The sequence below is a fragment of the Monodelphis domestica genome, chromosome 2 (assembly GCF_027887165.1).
Source record: "Monodelphis domestica isolate mMonDom1 chromosome 2, mMonDom1.pri, whole genome shotgun sequence".
NCBI classification, from domain to species: domain Eukaryota; kingdom Metazoa; phylum Chordata; class Mammalia; order Didelphimorphia; family Didelphidae; genus Monodelphis; species Monodelphis domestica.
The window spans coordinates 214,411,126-214,427,136 of NC_077228.1; the positions used below are offsets into that span (position 1 = coordinate 214,411,126).

At 42.3% G+C, this 16,011-nt stretch overlaps 1 protein-coding gene across 1 annotated transcript in view; it reads right to left on the reverse strand.

The window, feature by feature from the left end:
- The window catches only part of DNAI2 (dynein axonemal intermediate chain 2), a 73,702-nt gene extending 68,747 nt beyond the window's left edge, over positions 1-4,955 (reverse strand). The window contains exon 1 of the mRNA XM_007482695.2: positions 4,857-4,955. The gene's annotated coding sequence lies outside the window, so the exon portion shown is untranslated. The remainder of the gene's footprint in view (positions 1-4,856) is intronic.
- Positions 4,956-16,011: the final 11,056 nt, after the last annotated feature.

The window sequence follows — 16,011 nt, forward strand, 5'->3', positions numbered from 1 at the left end:
TGGAAGGATGTGGCAACTCGCTCCAGTATTTTTGCCAAGAAAACCCCAAATGGCATCATGAAGAGTCAAACACACTGAACAATAACAACCACACAAGGGTGAAACTGCCATCTAATCCCTCTCCTTAAACCCTCTATGCAGATAGCCTCTGTACTTTGTGTACTCTTTCCTTTGTATATATTTAAAAAAAAAAAAGATTTAGCTCCTAACCATTCCACAGTCTCCTTTGTTGTGTCATTAGTAGCCATATTATGGTTGGTTGTTGTCCTTCCTTGAAGAGGACCAAACTGATATCCTTATGTACAGTGGGATCCAACTGTAGCCAAATAGACTAATACAAGCTCTGAAGGCTCTATCACAGATCAGGCACAAATAACCCATATGAACATTTGGGACAGAGATGCCTCGAAATTTGCACATCTCACTCTTCTTTTGAGTTACTGAAATTCTTTCTGCTTTGCTCATTGCACATAGTACTTCTTTGATACAGGTATGCCAGGCTGGATGGTCCTGTTCCAGTACCTCCCATGGCTTACAATCAATACCACAGTTCTTCAGGGAGACTTTTAGAGAGTGAATCCATATTCTACACTCTAATGTGTACTCTAGGTGTGTCCTAAGGCTCTATCTTGGGCCTTCTCTGTCTCCAATCTCTCATTTCTCTCTCTTTATCTTTGTCTCTGTTTCTCTGTGTCACTCTATCTAGGTGTATCTCTCTCTCTCTCTGTGTCTCTGTCTCTTTGCTCTCCCTCCCTCCTCTACATCTACACATATTCCTGACATATTCTACATAACCAGCCCTCATCTCTCCCCTGATCATCAGTTGTCTACTGGACATTTCAAAATAGAGGTCTTGGTGAAATAATAAAATCAACATGCCAAATAGAGAATTCATTCTCTCTTCCAAATCCTCTCATCTTTAGACTTCCCTACTTATGTCCATGATTCTTCTAGTCTCCCTGGTTTATGATGTTAGTTGAGTCATTTCTGTTGTATCCAACTCTTCTGTGACACCATTTGGGATTTTCTTGGCAGAGATACTGGATTGGTTTGCCATTTCCTTCTCCATCTCGTCTTACAGATAAGGGAACTGATGCAAATAGAGTTAAGTGACTTGCCCAAAGTCACCCCACCAATAAGTATTTGAGGCTGGATTTGGACTTAGCAAGATGGGTCTTTCTGATGTCAGGCCTGGCACTCTATCCACTGCGCCACTTGGCATATTATAAATGGATGTTTAATAGATGTTAGTTTTTATTATAGTTATTATGCTAAGTCCTGTGATAGGTGCTGGGGACATGAAGACAAGATATACACACATGCATGCACGTATGCATACACATGTACACTTATATTCCTCAATATAAATTGTCTTCAAAAAGCTTATGTTCTATCTAAACAATGCATACATAGAAATATAAATGAAATGCATAGAAGATTAATACAACAGAGAGTAATGAGGGGGTAATAGCCTGTAGCATTTGAGCTGGATTCCAAAGGAAGCTAAGGATTCTGGGAGGCAGTGTGAAGTGAGACAAGAAGCACAAAGGGGAAGTTTGGGCAAAGGGTTATGAAAAATCTGTGAAGAGAGTGAATATCTTCCATGGGGTGATGGGGGTGGGACCCAGAACTAGGAATACTTTCACACATACTTTCCTTGCTTTGGAGGAGTTTTCAAACCTAGTTTAGATAACACTGAGGGAAAAGAATCTCTCTAGTCTTAGTTCTCCTCCTACTTAGTTAACCATTCTACCATCTCCTTTGCTGGGTCATCATTATCCATATTATACACTCTGAGGATAGAAGGTCTGAGCTGCCTCTTGAAGGAAGGGAGGGATTTTAACAAATGGAAATGGGAAAAAGGAGAATCTTCCCAGACCTGAGCATCAACCTGAGCAAAAGCTTGGAGTTGGGAGTCTGCAGAGTGAGAATAGGGGAACCAGAGAGGTCTAATGTGTTGGAGATATAGAGTATGTAAAAGAGAAGATAAACTCTAATAAATGAATTGGAATCAGATTATAGAAAGCTTTGAATGCCAGGATCAGGAGGCAGTGGAAGGCAAGAAGGCATCAGTGATGGTTTCTTAAGGAGATTTTCTAAGATACTGGTTTGAATCAGGGATTACAGAGGGGATAGGCTGGAGTCAGGGATATCACTTAGAGGACTGTTAAAAATAGTGGGTGGACCAAGAAAATCAACTTATTAATGTCAAGCACCAGAAAAGGGTTTACCCAAGCCGATATTGAAAGTTTTCGGAAGAATATCCCCTCATTTAAAGAGAAACCAGTAGCTGTGATTAAGAAATTTGAAAAGATCATCACACAAGTGTTCAGGCAGAATGGGAGATACTTCCCCAATAACATTAGGTATAACAGAAACAACTTCAGGGGAAACAGGCAATGTATACAATGGATTTAGATACGGTTCATACCAAGACAGATGGAATGCTTTTCCAAAAGCATTTAGTTATGAATACCAAGATATTACCAAGGAAATAACCAGGTTGAAGAAATGCAGACATTTCAAGAATGGGGCCTCTCCAAAGGGTTGTTGGTGGCAACACCCTAAAGCAAGATTCTCAAAGGGGTACACATGTAAGTCAGTTATGAAGGTTTTCTAGGGGAGGTAGAGCTGAAAATACTGAAAAATGGTACAATAGAAAAAAGGGATGATTTAGGGAGTAAAGGACAGGAAGATAGAATATAGGTTTCCTGATCCTGAGGTTATGACTCCCATTATCCCAGTCCACTCACCACCTAGAAGCACTGAACCCCATGTTACCCTAAAAGTGGGAAAAGTGGGAAATAGTATGATTGACAGCCTCTAAATCTGTTTTAAAGAACTTACCTGATGCACAATGTGGTACTGTGGGATCAGTGAAAGTTAATAGGGATTTTAGGGACACCCCTCAAACTGAAGAAGCTACCACCCAGGATGGTTTCCCTGGGCCTCTTGAGTGGAGCATTCATTTTTGTTAATGCCCAACTCCCCTGCAAATCTTAAAAAGATGGAAAATGGGAAAACTCATATTGACTATGAGTGGAGTAATTCCAGACTGTCATTCTGGGGTCCTGGTTTTCCCCAAATCTTTTTTTTCATTGCTGCTGTTACCATATATACTGCCATTAAGAAAGAATGTCCAGCTCTAGATTAGCTGGCATGCTTCAAAGGCTCTCAACTTTTTAAAATTGTATCAGTGTACCTTTCCCTACCCTAAGAGGTAGTCAACAGAGGTAACATCTTTATTGTACTTGGCTTGCTGTTAAAGATTCTCTGAAGCTTCTTCAAGGCAGTTGATATTTTAAATGACACAATTACTTTGTCCTACCACCAGATTAAGCTTTGGGAAAGAATTATAAATGGTTAGTGCAAAAGTGAAGTCTTGCCTTAGCTTTTACTATAAGTAACTAGTCTGTTTTTAGCATTCCCTTAAAAATTAGTTTCCCTTGAACCATAATCTCATATAGCGTATTTTTCCCTGAAAATGGAATTGAAAAATTGTCAGATTATGTACAGAATGGTACTGTGGTTGATAATGGAAAGTAGTGCTACTTGTCCTAAAAACACAACTATATCGTGTTACTTGAACTCAGTGTTTCCTGTATCCAAATTTATGCACTATTAAATGAGATTTGGCTTGTTTGTAAAAAAAAAATATATATAGTGGGTGGAAGGGGCAGCTGGGTGGCTCAGTGGATTGAGAGCCAGACCTAGAGGTGGGAGGTCCTGGGTTCAAATCTGGCCTCAGACTCTTTCTAGCTGTGTGACCCTGGGCAAGTCACTTAACCCTCACTGCCTAGCCCTTACTGCTCTTCTTCCCTGGCACTAATACACAGTCCATTCTAATATGGAAAGTAAGGGTTTATTTTTAAAAAATAGTGGGTAGAGGAGAGATGTGATTTTGAACTAGGGTGGGAGAGTTCTTGTAGAGAGAAGGAAGTATTTGCTTACGAATTGAAGTAGTGCAGTGGGAGATTAAACTGCTCCCTGTCATGATTTATCAGGCTCTGCTGTTGTAAAATTTTCCTGCATTGCTTAGGAAATAGCCAGACTAGAGGCATAACCAAATTTTACCTGGAAAAGCCTGCAGTATTAATCCTAACTGCAGCTGAAGACATCAGATATGTGGAGGGGAGAAGTGGAGATAGGGGTTGATGAGGAAGTGACTAAACCTATCCCGTGCCAAGTGAAATTATAATGAGAAATACCTCCAGGATCAAATTCTGTTTGGTGCTTCAAGTTCTTCCCAATCCGGCCTCAGTTGGATAATCCATCTCCCATCTTTTGGGAGCTTCCATCATCCCAGTCTTTGCACTGGATGGCCATCCCCTAAATCCTGGAAAGCTTGGCTTATTCCCTCTACCTCTTAGAATCGACCCCGGGCTTCCTTCGAGTCATCCCTAATGCCACTTTTTATAGGGCTCCTTTCCTGTTCCCCACTTGCTAGCTCCTAGAAGAGCCTTTCCCTCTTAAGATTGCTTTCCAATTATACAGTATGCATCTTGCGTGAACCTACCTCCACGTCTTCTTTCATAGAATGTAAGCTCCTTGAAGGAGACAGGAGGGACAGGCTTCCTCGCTAATTAGAAATAAAGGAGCCTGTGATTTAGGGAAAATGGCAGGAAGCTGAGGACTGGGTGGTTGAGGGGACGGAGCCGAGACTTCTAAATCTTGCACTAATCTCTTTAGGGGGAGGTGTCCCGGACGAGAGTACTTCCATTCCCTCTTCCCCCTCCTCCATATTTGACAAAGAATTTATTGCAGCATTCTTAATTTATTACAATGACTGTGACCCCAAACCACGGACCCGCTTGGTCTCCCTTCCTGCCCACCCCGACCGCTGCCCAATCCCTTACCCTCTGTCCGCTCTTCTCTCCTGGGAGAACTATACTGTCCGGGGTCCTGCGGCTTCTCAAACGGCTGCAAGTTGCAAAGTTTACACGTTGCCTAGCAACCCCCGCCGGGCCAGCAGAAAGAGAATGAGGAGTCCCAGAGGTCACGTGACCCCCAGCCCAAGTTGCTTCGTGGGGAGGCTGGGTTGACATCCGGTCAACAAGCCTTTATGTATTAAGTGCCTGCTGTGTGCCGGGCGCTTTGCTTAACTCGAGTTATTCAGAAAAGCAAAACAAAAACAGTCTAAAGAATGTGAGGGGCAGGGTGAGGGGCTTGTGGTACCCTAGTTTAAAGAGAACTCCTGATCTGGCTTCTTTGGATATTGGAGAAATGCACAAGTAAGACCATAGATTTAGAGGCAGAAAAGACCTTTTTAGAGGCAATGGAGTCAATCCTTCATTATATAGAAGCTAGAAATGAGGAGAGTTAGGTAGTGTAGTGGATAGAGCAACCTTGGACCTGGAGTCAAGAAGAATCATTTCCTTGAGTTCAAATCTGGTCTCAGAAACTTCCTAGCTATGTGAACCTGGGCAGGTCACTACACCTTGTTTGCCTCTGTTTCCTCATTTAGAAAACGAACTGGAGGAGGAAATGGCAAACCAATCTAGGATTTTTGCCAAGAAAATTCCAAACGGGATCACCAACGGTTGGACACTACCATAAGGCTACAAATGACAACAGAAATGAGGCATAGAGAGATAACTTGCCCAAGGTTATACACAGCAAGTGTTTTCATTAGAATTTGAAAACAGGGCTTTCACTCTCCCAGTCCAGTGCCTTCTTCTTATAGTCCTCTTTCTCTCAAATAGTTGTTAAAGGTATCCTTACCACAATGAGACTTTCACCATCAAGGTTTCAATATATTGAGGGCTGGCATCAGAAATTAAACAGGAATTTGGGAGTATTTTTGTGGAAGTCAAAGACAAGGAGGTGGCCAGCAGACAATACAGGGAAAATTTTGAAATGCAGAAATGAATAAAATAGAGGCAGCAGTATCTGTTGATCAAGAGGCAGCTAGAAACCCTGAAGAAGCACCACTCTCAGTTCTTCCTTGACACCAGAACCAGTGCCCTATCCTGTGTGCTTCCTGGTTGCCCCATTTATTTTGTATGTACTCTGGTTTGTTTTTACATATCTTCTCCATTTAGAACATCAACTCCTTGAGGAAAGGGACCAATTTGGGGGGGATCATTTTTTGTATGATCAGCCTTAGCACCATACTGGGACATAGTATGCACTCAGTAAATACTTGACTGATTGAAAGGCCTCCTGTTCTAATAGTTCTCCAGTTGTTTGGATCTCCATTTTTTTTTAAGCCCTTACCTTCTGTCATGGTAACAACCCTAAGACTGAAAGGCAAGGGCAAGGCATCTTGCTGTTATTTTCTCAGTCATGTTTGATTCTTTGTGACTCCATTTAGGGTCTCTCATAGCAAGTGGAGATATTCTCCAATCAGGTGTTAAGGTCCAGGAATTCACCCATCACCAAGGGAGACCTCAGCATTTCTCAGGAGTCAGATCCTCATGGGGAGCCCAATGGATTAGTGGAAGAGGTGGAAGAAAATTAACTTTAATATTGTATTATTTGATTATTAACATCAGTTTGTAATATTCCCTTCTCTGTCAATAGGTCATCCTTTGCAATCATTCAAAAGATGCTCTTCTCTGAAGTCCTAGAAATATCACTGCATTCCTGCTCTAAGACAACTGTTACATTTGGATGGATCCCACCAACTGGGAATTTGAGTCTCCTCACTCTGTAAACAGTATCTACTATAAACCAGATACACCCCAAAAGTTATGAGCTTGGTCCCCCTCACTGAGGCTTTGGGTGACTTGACTCAAGAAGGTGAATCTGACCATAGCAAAGTGGATTCTCTTGCTGCTAAAATCTCACGACCAGGACACTTTTTCAGCTGACCTCCCCTCCTTCAGCCAGGAGGAGCCAAGACCTCTTAACCCACCTCCTCATTAAGAATCCACCAATAAGGGGGCAGTTGGGTAGTTCGGTGGATTGAGAGCCAGGTCTGGAGTCAGGAGGTCCTGGGTTCAAATGTGATCTCAGACACTTCCCAGCTGTGTGACCTTGGGCAAGTCACTTGACCCCCATTGCCTAGCCCTTACTACTCTTCTGCCTTGGAGTTAAGCCCTCACAGCTCTTCTGCCTTGGAGCCAATACAGTATTGACTCCAAGAGGGAAGGCAAGGGTTAAAAAAAAAAAGAATCCACCAATAAGAGCTACTTTTTCTGTCCAGAGGAGGCTCCAATAAATGAGTTGTCAGACAGCAGGAAGGGGCAGCTAGGTGGCATTCCAGGCCTGGAATTGGGAGGATTTGGATTCAAATTTGACTTTAAACACCTCCTAGATGTCACCCCAGTCAGTCATTTAACCCTATTTTGCCTAGCCCTTGCACTTCTCTGTTAGACTTATTACTAGGACAGGAAGTGAGGGGAAGGAAGGAAGGAAGGAAGGAAGGAAGGAAGGAAGGAAGGAAGGAAGGAAGGAAGGAAGGAAGGAAGGAAGGAAGGAAGGAAGGAAGGAAGGAAGGAAGGAAGGAAGGAAGGAAGGAAGGAAGGAAGGAAGGAAGGAAGAAGGAAGGAATTGAGGGAGGGAGGGAGGAAGGAAGGAAGGAGCACAGCAGGAGCATTTAGATGATTCAGGACCCTGCATTTTTTTACAGAGAAAGACCACTGTCCTTTGGTTTATTGATCATTATTAGCCTAGTCAATAAATTGATTTTTCATGCCCAGAACCCTGTCTCTTAGAATTTTATTTATCACAGGGCAGAGTATTGAAGCTTGGCCTAGAGGCCTCAGTTCCTGGCAGAGTCCCCACCCATTTGTGAAGTACACCAATACTTATGGAATCCAGAAGGATGTAATTTTTAATTTATCATTTCTATTAATTATAGAAGCCACCCGTGACATCTTATGAGAGAAGTAATCTTGTGTCACTGATTTATAACAGACCATGCTGAATGAAGGGTGATTTATGACCCTGTGTGATCTGTTCAGCTGCTCAATGCCATTGAAGGTCTAGTAATAGCTTTGGAAAGTAACATAGCAGGGACAGCCAGGTGGCTTAGTACATAGAGAGCCAGGCCTAAACATGGAAGTCCTGGATTCAAATATGACCTCAGATACTTCCTAGCTGTATGACCCTGGACAAGTCACTTAACCCTGCTTGCCTCAGTTTCCTTGCCTGTCAAATGAACTGGAGAAGGAAATGGCAAACCACTAATATATTTGCTCAGAAAACCTCAAATGGGGTAACAAAAAGTCAGACTAAACTGAAACAACTGAACAACAATATACTCAAAGTTCTTTGTAGTAACTATGAGCTCTCTAAGAAGTACCACAAAATGGGAGCACTGAGGTAACTCAGTGGATTGAAAGTCAGTCCCAGAGATGGGAGGTACTGGGTTCAAAAGTGACCTCAGACATTTCCTAGCTGTGTGACCCTGGGCAAGTCACTTAACCTCCTTAAAGTTCTTCTGCCTTGGAACTGAACCACAGTATTGATTATAAGATGGAAGGTAAGGGTCTTAAAAAAAACAAAACAAAAATGGAAGTACCACAAAATAAGACAAGTCTAGAGATCCCCAATTCCATTACTGATTTAATAAGCCTTTGATGAAAAAAAGTTACCAAAGAGTTTATATCATTTTCAGCTGACCACACACACACACACACACACAAAACCCCTTACCTTCTATCTTAGAATTGATACTATTGGTTCCAAGGCAGAAGAGCAGTAAGGGATAATCAACTGGCATTAGGTGACTTGCTCAGGGTCACACAGCTAGAAAGTGTCTGAGGCCATATTTGAACCCAGTCCCACCTGACTTTAGGCCTGGCTCTCTATCCATGGAGCTATCTAACTGCCCCAATATATTCATTTTAAGAAAACTCAACCAAATCTACAAAGCACTTTATTGTTGGAAATAGAAAGTGGGAAAGGTGAATTTGTGCTTTTCAAATATACATTTAAAGAGATTCCATTGACAATAAGGGCATTTTTTATATTGTTTGATATATGGTATGTTTTCAGAATACATGTATTTTCTATAAAGGGAAAGAGAGACCTATTTGGATCAATCCTAATGATTACTTCTTTAATAAAAACCCCAATTCTCTCCCTCCCTCCCTTTCTACTAGGTCTGTATCCTGAAGAGATCAGAGATAAGGGAAAAGGACCTACCTGTACCAAAATATTTTAGCAGCTTTTTTTTTTTTTGGAGTGGCAAAGAATTGGAAACTGAGGGAGTATCAATCACTTGGGGAATGGATGAACAATGGAATACTATTGCACCTTAAGGAATGATGAACAGGATGGGCTTAGAAAAACCTGGAAAGACTTATATGAACTGATGCAAAGTGAAGTAAGCAGAACCAGGGGAACAGTGTAACAGAAATATTGTATGATGATCAACTGTGAAGAACTAAACCATTATCAGTAAAACAATTCCCAAGATAACCACAAAGGACTGGTTGACAAATGCTTTCTACAGCTAAAGAAGGAATTGTTAGAGGTTGATCGCAGATCAAAGCATGCTTTCACTTTATTTCCTTCACATGCTTTTCATTGTAAATGTGTCTTCTGTTACAGCATGGGGGATATGGAAACATGTATTGTAGGAAAGTACTGGTATAACCTACATCAAACTATTTCCTGCCTCAGGGAGGGTGCAGAAAGGGAGAGAGGAAGAGAATTTGAATCATAAAATGTCAGAAAACAATTGTCAGAAATTGTTTCTACATGTAATAAAAAAAAGTTTTAAAAAATGTGACCAAAGCCGTGGATCTTTTTAAAATTAGGTATGTTAGTCTGCTGAAAGAATCAGAAAGGAAATGACACAATAGGATGAGGTCATTCAAGATGACCTTTAAAATCAGTTCCCTGGTGCTCAAAGAGGAACAATTTCCTGACATGTAGGAAGCAACAGGAAGCTGGAGAAAGAGAAGTGATAAATGTCATGTGGGGCTAGGAGAGCAGAAGTGTAGGCAGAGATAATCCCCCCAAAAATGGTGCCAGGACTTTGGGCAGGAGGCTACTTGGGCCACTGGGGTAGGAGGTGACACTGAGACAGAAGCCGTGTTCGTGAAATCCCAGACTGCTGACTGCATGCCAATAACTCTGTATATCTGTATCTCATTTCTCCCCATAGAATCTTCCATAGAAGCCTAATCTTTTTTTCCCTTGGGCACCACAGGATGGAGTGGGGAAAGGGATGATGGGTGATAGATCATGGGACCCAAACCTCTTCTTCCCTAACCCAATTCCTTCTGAGACTTAACCCTCCCCAGCCCCAAACACACACACTTCTCCTGGACCTGCTAGAACTCTAGAACAAAGCAAGTAGTTCCACTTCAGAAAGCACTATTCCTGTGCTATGATCTAACAGACCCATGATGGATTAATATTCTGGACTTATATTGTCTGTACCATACTAAGGACTATACAAGCCTGGGAACCAAAAGTCCCCCACCTCCAAAGCCAATCCACTTAGGGCTCCCCAATCATCTGGACACAAATACCCCACGTTGCCCAATAGAGACAATCCAGGTTACCTCGTCCCAGACCACCACCCTATAAAAGATTGCCCTCCTCTCCACCCAGGTGGAGACCCCTAGCCATCTACTGGTTGTGGGCTCCCCACTTGCTCTCCCTTCCTCCCACCACCACTTCCTTTCCCTCGATAAAGCCTCACTGTATTACTCAATTTCTCTGTCTCATTTGCCTCAGGTTGGACCCCATTGGCCAGGACTGACAATGGGGAAGTAGGTTGACCTTTCTTTGTTTTAAACACTGGTAATTATTGGCAATTGCTAGTCAGGGTTATACTTATTGGGAATACCATTGGAAAGAAGCAATTGAATATGGAAACATCACCATTAAAGAGATAGAAATATTTTAGAGAGAGATTTTTGCCAGAAGTGCTATGTCTTGCTGGGGATTTGGAGAGGTCAAAAAGATAAAGATACTCTCAGCAATGCAATGATTTGGGACAATCCTGAAGGACTTATGATGGGGAATGCTGTCCACTTCCAGAGAAAGAACTGTCGGAGTCAGATGGATGCAGATCAAAGCAGACTATCTTTCACATCAGTCTATTTACGGTTTTATTTGGGGTTTCGGTTATGTATGCTTTTGCTCTTGCAACAATGATCAACACAGAAGTGTGTTTTGTGTGACAATTAAAAAAGATAACGGAGAGCTGCAGATACTTGGATTCTCTTCACCAGAGAGAAAAAGGAGCCTTTATATTGGGAAAAGGATTTTTGATGGGTCAGAAGTAGGGTGAGGGGCAAATAAGAGTGCTTGAACAATTCTGTTCAACACACGTCCTTTTAACACTGCTACACTTTGAACACCTAACACTATTCTGGGTGTGCAGTAGACATAGATTAAAAGAACAACAACTGGTGAAATAATTTTAAATGAATCGACAGCATTCACTCTCTTATGTTCAAAGGCCTTAGTAGGAGGAAGACAATTCAAATGCCAAACTTGTGTCTTTTGGCTTCTGAGGCAATACGGTGCAGTGCAGAAGTCTCAAAGTGTAGTCTCAGAACCCCTGGAGGTGACTAAGGTCAAAGCTCTGGTGCTACCTAAAGTATTAGGAAACACTTTATGTGCCCCACAAGCAAACGGAAGCATAGCTGAGAGCTTGGGACTTTTGTGAACCTTGCTTTACTGAACCAGTCTTCTCCACTTCAACTGTCTCTGAGACGACTGGTGGTGATAGCAGACTCTAAGAAAAGGTTATGAGAAGGAACAGGAATCAAGAAGAAAAGCACTAATGCTAACGAACTCAACTACCAGTCACTAGAAGACAGATTTGTTGAGACAATGGCAGATGTTAGAGCCGTTCAGTAGAGTTGTATGCTGGATTGTCACTGATTTCCTAAATGGTTTCAGAGCAGTGTTGCAAGGGCCTTACTCACATCACATTTTATGGCCATGAAAGTTTAACATTATGACTTTAGACATAAAGGTCAAAAGAGGATTTGAGGTGGTAAGAAATTGATTTTGCTAGCTCAAGATGGCAGCTGATGTGGCTAAGAAGTATGGGTCTTGTGCATATTGTGTTAAAGAAATTAGAGGGGTAGCTAGGTGCCTCAGTGGATAGAGAGCTAAGTCTGGAGATGGGAAGTCTTGGGATCAAATCTGATCTCAGACATCTCCTAGTTGTGTGACCCTGGGCAAGTCACTTGACTCCCATTGTCTAGCCCTTACTACTCTTCTGCCTTGAAACCAATATTTAGTATTAATTCTAAGACAGAAGGTGAGGGTCTAAAAAGAAAAAAGGAGAGAGTGGAAGGACAGAACATGGAGGCAGGCTTCTATTGTAGATGGTCTTTCCAAGAAGGTTGTCTAGAAGGGGCAGGAGAGACAGGACAATAGGAGGGATGGAAGGATCAAGTGAAGTTTTCTTTCAGGATGGGGGAGACATGGACATGTTTCTAGAAGGCAGACCAGTAGAGAGGGAGAGACTAAAAATAAGCAAGAGTGGGGAAGACAGAGAGGGCTGCTGGAGGAGATGGAATTGAATGGGATTACTTGAAGATGTAGAGGGGCTAGCCTTGGCAAGGAGTAAGGCTACCTCTTCACCTCAGACAAGGGTGAAGGAAGATGTAGAGGCAGAAGGCACTTGAATTACAGGCGTTGAGGAAGAAGGGAGAAAAGGGAGCTTACTGAGTATAGCCTCATTTTTTCCTGTAATGTGAGGCAAAATTCTCCACCAAGGGAGTACAGGGAGGGGAGCCATGGGAGGTTTGGAAAGAGCTGCTGTGGAGAGTAGGATAGTGAGTTGATAAAGGAGGTATAGTAGGATTGTCTAACAGCAGTGAGGGCCCAGTTGAGATCTTAATGACCATTTTGCAGCATATACAAAGACATTTCTAAGCAGGAACCAAGAAAGAATGCATGATTACAAAGGTGTTTGGGGAAAAGTTTTTCTTATTGTATAAACTCCCTGTCAAGATCCATTCTAACCAAAGCAGAGACTTTGCACTCAAACTACTCCAGTAGTCATTGGCTTTGCTAAGTATGAGAATCTAGAACTATACCTTACTATTCCCCTGGGGGTTCCAAAACTGAACATTTCAACCACAGCTTGCTGAAAATGTTAATGCGAAGAGATCAAGGGGGATGTGCCGAGAAGGAGCATAAGCACTCAAAGGATGGCAAGTTACAGGCTTCAAGAATGCTACCTCCGAGGGCATCTGGATGGTTCAGTGGCTTGAGAGTCAGGCCTAGAGATGGGAGGTCTTGGGTTCAAATTTGACCTCACTTTCCAGCTGTGTGACTCTGGGTAAGTCACTTAACCCCCACTGCCTAGCCCTTTACCATTCTTCTGTCTTAGAACTAATACTTAGTATTGATTCTAAGATGGAAGGTCAGGGTTTAAAAAAATAAAAAAGAATGCTAATTCCCAGCTTTACAATCCCATAGATTTAGGCACACAATAAGATGGAAACCCTTATCAAGAGCCCAGATCCCTGGGTCCCTGAACTTGTATATGATTGTTGCTATTGGGCAGTCACAGGGACTGAATGGAAGGGGGGGCCTTAGGAGCTGTCAATCAGTGGGGAGTCTTCACTGCCCCCCCCCATTTACCACAAGGGGATTATAATTAAGAAAGCTTACAAACCTTGCACACATGGATTAGATGAAGTTTGCTTAGCTGATTCTGAGTATTAAAATTCTGCATTCCTTTTCTTAAATGTAGCTGAACAAACCAATGATTGGGTACATGGGAAATTCCTGGTACATAAACAGGTCAATCTGTGTTTAAACATGGAAATCACTTCTGTCAGCTAGGTTCCAGCTAGCCTAGCAATAGGTCAATCCTCCCAGTTAGAAACACTGAGACGAAAAAAAAAGTCTGTGCCATTTTTAGCATATTATAAATACAATTCTCACTTCTTAACTGCATGACCCTGGGCAAGTCACTTAACTTCTACTTCCTAGCCCTTAATGCTGTTTTGCCTTGGAACCAATATACAGCATTGATTTTTTTTTAAGATGTAAGGGTTTAAAAAAATAATAATATATATTATATATAAACATTATATATAATAATAATAATAATAATAATAATAATAGGGGGCAACTGGGTGGCTCAATGGATTGAGAGTCAGGCCTAGAGATGGGAGGTCCTAGGTCCAAATCTGGCCTCAGACACTTCCTAGCTGGGTGACCCTGGGCAAGTGTGGAGAAGGGAGAAATTATTGGATGCAAAGGACAGAAGCTGGAGATGGGCCATCTGTCAGTCAAATGAAGATTCCATTTGGAATGTGACTGGGAAACAGTTGGAGGCAAGAGTCAACTGCTTGACTGAAGCTGAAGTCTTTTGGCTTTCTGGATGACCTGGAGGAAGCTGGTTGTTTATCTCTGGGACTGGAGATAATCAAGTTGGAGGTGACCTGGCTGATTTGGAGGAAGAAGAAGAAAGACAATGGTCCTCATATATCTCTCTGACTGGTTCTGTTCCATGCTAGTGACTGAATTGCCAATACTCTCAATATCCTCCAATCCAACACTCTAGAGAATAGGGAAATCCTACCCCTCTTACCTTATCCTCCACCCTTGCCCTGTCTTCCCCAAATAAACCCCTTGTTTGACAAAGAAGATTAAGAACTATTTCATTGAAACCTCACAGCTCACACTGAGTGACTTGAGAGAGACTGAAGAAGGGGGAATGGGAGGCTGAAAGGCTTCTGAAGAGGGAGGAAAAGGGAGGAGGGTAGGCAAAAAGGAGATAACTATATGATCCATTAGTTATCTAGTATCCATCAAATATACACCCTCAAAATATCATCTATTACACAAGTCACTTGACCCCCATTGCCCAGCCCTTACCACTCTTCTGCCATGGAATCAATACACAGTATTGACTCTAAGACAGAAGGTAAGGTTTAAAAAAAAAATACAATTGCATGGTCTTTCAAGGGGAGCTACACCTCCTTCTGGGCTAGGTCCACACAAAGGCAGAGTATAATACTGACTGAAAGCTCTGCCTGAGAGCTCGGCAGCCCCACAACCAAAGCAATCTGCTATGTTTGCTTCAATGGATAGTTTCCATACACTGAAGCCATCCATTTAGAATTCTCCAATATTCCTATGGAGACATGATTTCTTCAGATGATACAGAGCATAAGCATACTCTGTTACTCATCTTGTGTGAATCTTGCCCATGTAATCGCATAAGATTGCCACAGGGAGTCCCTGGAAGGCCTTCCTGAAATCTCACGTGATGTGGGATCCTGTCCTGCACCACCAAAGGGTAAGTGGGAAAATTCCTTTGCTTCCTTGCATCCAGGTGACTACTAACCCTAAAACATCAAAAACTCCTGATAAGACTCTGCTATGCCAAAGAGAAAGTCCCCTGAGAGAATGATCCTCCTTAGATGTCCTTTAGGTTTAGAGATGGACACAGAGATACACCTCCAGGCCATGCTTTGATACTGTAAATCTTAGATACATGGAGATGTATCCTGGTTTAGGGGACAAATGTATCTAAGACATCTATTTGTCCCCTAAACCAGGGTCACTCCCAAAGTCTTCAGGCTGATCCTGGCCAGATGACCAACCTTCTCCCCTTGTGCCTGAGTGTATATCCTCCTGAAACCACTATCACCTGTTGTAAAGAGTATAAAGACCCCAGAACTGATGTCCTCAAAGAGGCAGCTTTCCATCTATGCTGTCCTCCCAGCCAAATTCAACCCGAATTCCAAATGAATAAATTTCTCCCTTTATTTCTAAGCTAAGTTGTGGAGTTCTGCATTCTTGCAAAGGGTACCCATCCTGAACCCAAGGGGTTCACCTCAAGCCTTCCACAGTACAAGGATTCTGGGAGGGGGGTTATTCCCTGTTGCCCCTCATCCCCACCCATTGGACCAAGCTAAATTCTATCTCTTTGCATATATTGATGACTTTTTTTTGTGTGTGATGGTGGTTATATTTTATAATCCACTCATAGTCACCATACAGACAAGGACTATTTTCTCCCTCTACCTCCCACCCCCAATTTGGTATAAGTTTGTGATGGATATTAATAATAGTAACCAATATCTCTATAATGCTTAGTGTGTGCCAGATGTCATACTAAGT